Genomic DNA, 2,756 nt, shown 5'->3' with positions numbered 1-2,756 from the left:
ACCATAGAAATAAATAGCACTTACCTGCGATGGATCGATTTAAAAACGTCGAAATTCTTCGAAAGAGAAAGAGTCTCCGACCCTGCAAACGCGACCGAGAGATCGAGCCACATCATTGGCCAGATTGGAAACTGTGGGCCACGTGGTTGTTGCCTGGGAGGCCAATGGCAACAGTTTTCTATCACTAATTTACCCAAGGTTAACTGCACGAGTACAGAGCCCAATGACAGCGCCACGACCGTTAATGCAACTTTGGTCGAATATTTTTATTTTTTCCGTGGGCCGCGTGGTAACCCCTGGTATAGGCCCGTATAGCATTTCGGGAACTGGTGAGGCACCACGAGCCCTAAAGAAACGATAACACATGGGCCTGGGATCTTGTTCATGTGCGAATTTCAAAAATCACAGGCCCTGTAGTGTTTCAGTCCATTTTCTCCTTTTTGGACCCCACACGAACTTCTGACGATCCCGCCGTACCCCTGACCAACGTTAACGTTGACAAAGTTGCAGGGTCATGTCGGGCGCTTGTCCCGTCATGAATTGGTGGGGTGATGGGTGTACTGTGCGAAGCAGAGCGCAACTGCAACTGAAGTGTTTGTCCGCAAGTTTCGCATAGACGATTGCAGTTCGTTTTGGTTGTCGATGTTGACAGCTGGGAGTGTTGACCGTCTTCGTTCGAAATGTCTCGCAGTGGACCACCCTTCCGCTCCCTATCTTCGCCCTGTGCTGTACACTTCTGTTCGTCCTCGACGAAGCCCTCCATATCTTTCCATTTCAGAACTTTCCTCTTCGTAGGTTTTTGTTGAAGCCCTTGAAGCGAGAGCTTCTGAACTCCCTTTATTATGTCAAGTGTGCCCTTTTCGGCACTCACTTTCTTGGCGTCGCCCACGTGCGGCGTAGCCTTCCCAACCTTCCCAACAGATGCATTCCGGGCGGTCGTAGTTTCACCTGCAATGTACATGGAGCAGATGTGAAGAAACCGTAATATCGCTTCAACTGCAGTCTATGAACATGATTATAAGCTTTGATAATGTTTTTATATTTCCTATCATGCGTCACTCGTTGTGGTGCATGTTACCCCAGTGCGACATCACGGGCCTGCCGTGCGAAAAATATTTTGGCCCGGAAAGTGGTATACACGTCTTCGGGTTCACCATTCTTGGGACACAAATTTCCATCTCCTTTTATATATTTTTTATTTTTTTATTATTTAGTGACATCAAAGACACGAGGAAGTGAAAGCGAACCAATCAACCACTATATTTTTTTAGGGAAATGGTATTGTAACTAACCTCCGCTTTGGTCGCGAAGGGTTTGGGACGCCAGCCGTTCCCGGATCCTGACGGATCTTCGTTTTCTGCCTATTATTGTGGACATTTCAGGGAAATCTGCGCAACAAAAGGTAGAGCAATGTCAAGACCCGCAATACGTTGGTAGACCAACGACTCCCCAATAATTCCACTGTTTGCTCACTATTGCCATTCAGTGAGGCTCTCCCGATTAATTGGTCCATAGGCGCCGACTGCGTGAGGGACTTGAGTCCCCACCCCTACCCCGAAACTTTCTCATTGTGGATCAGGCATCCTCCGGGGTCTACCCAGTCGGCACTCAAGATGAACGTTACGAGAAGTATCCCCCCCCCCCAAAAAAAATCGAATGTTTTACGCGAGTGATCGTGACAATATTATAAAAATTTGCTTCATGGCACGGAATCTCAGACACCCGCTCGGTCTCTGTGCACGAAGCGGGCACAAAGTACCCGGCACCCTGAAGCGTTCACGCAAAAAAAAAAAAAAAAAAAAAAAGAAATAGAAAAGAAAAGAAAAAGAAAGAAAAAGAGAGGAGGGGAGGGGGAGAAGGGCATTGCGCCCCAGCCTCCTCCAGCGGGTTTGAAAACTCAGCCTGTGAGTTGGTCAGCACTCAATGTGAGCATCCGGACTACTTCAATATATATATATATATATATATATATATATATGTAAAGAGCATTTTGCCATTCCGTTTGTGGCACCAGTCGAAAATTTGGTCTTACAATACCCGCAAACATACATTTCCAGAGTGAGGACGACTTGAATGCCTCTACGATTAATTTGTCCGCCGAGGAACAAACTATACCGACGCAACGAATTAAACGGAACTTACGTTCTCAAGAATGTGTAGATGATTCGCACCTCGCGAAAGAACACCGTGGATGACCAACCGCGCAGAAGGTGGCGAGCAGTGGCCGTTACAGTAAGGGCGATTGGAACTGTGGTTTAAAAGCGTCAATGAAATCGCACATGCGTGGCTATCGTTTCCTTGTCCTTTTCCTCGTTTATTGTCACTTGATGTATTTGTTACTACCTCCGTGTTGGTGCTGGTGAACTTTATAAGCACGCCATGAATCCTGATTTCGAAGGGAAAGAGATATAACGGTTGTATGAACAGTTCACTGTGAATGCCTTATTTTCAAAGGACTCGGTGCATATGAACCGAATTGAGATAGCATTTATCTCTGTTTTTCTTACTAAGACAACAGAAAGAAGAGCTTGGGCATCGCTTGGGTTGGGAAACGCATCTTGATTTTTTTGTTCTACAAACGCAACGCTTCCGGAACGCGTGAACAGCGTTCGACAAAGGGCGGAATAGCCAATTCCCAAGCGGCACAATGTACTGAAAGTTGAGTGCAATAGGGGTGGACGGTATGTGTCTTATCAGTGTTCTTTAGTTTCACGAGTCTGTTCAAGGCCTTCCACCTACCCGTCCACCCCTATTGC

At 46.7% G+C, this 2,756-nt stretch overlaps 1 long non-coding RNA gene across 1 annotated transcript; it reads right to left on the bottom strand.

The window, feature by feature from the left end:
• Positions 1-245: 245 nt before the first annotated feature.
• LOC135399293 (uncharacterized) lies at positions 246-2,380 on the bottom strand. Its single transcript, XR_010424236.1, has 3 exons — positions 2,143-2,380; positions 1,293-1,388; positions 246-948 (listed from the first exon to the last, which is right to left on the bottom strand). It is a non-coding gene; the product is annotated as an uncharacterized LOC135399293 (long non-coding RNA).
• Positions 2,381-2,756: the final 376 nt, after the last annotated feature.

This window comes from Ornithodoros turicata, chromosome 1, assembly GCF_037126465.1.
Source record: "Ornithodoros turicata isolate Travis chromosome 1, ASM3712646v1, whole genome shotgun sequence".
Taxonomy (NCBI): domain Eukaryota; kingdom Metazoa; phylum Arthropoda; class Arachnida; order Ixodida; family Argasidae; genus Ornithodoros; species Ornithodoros turicata.
This window is presented reverse-complemented; position numbering and strand designations above follow the sequence as displayed.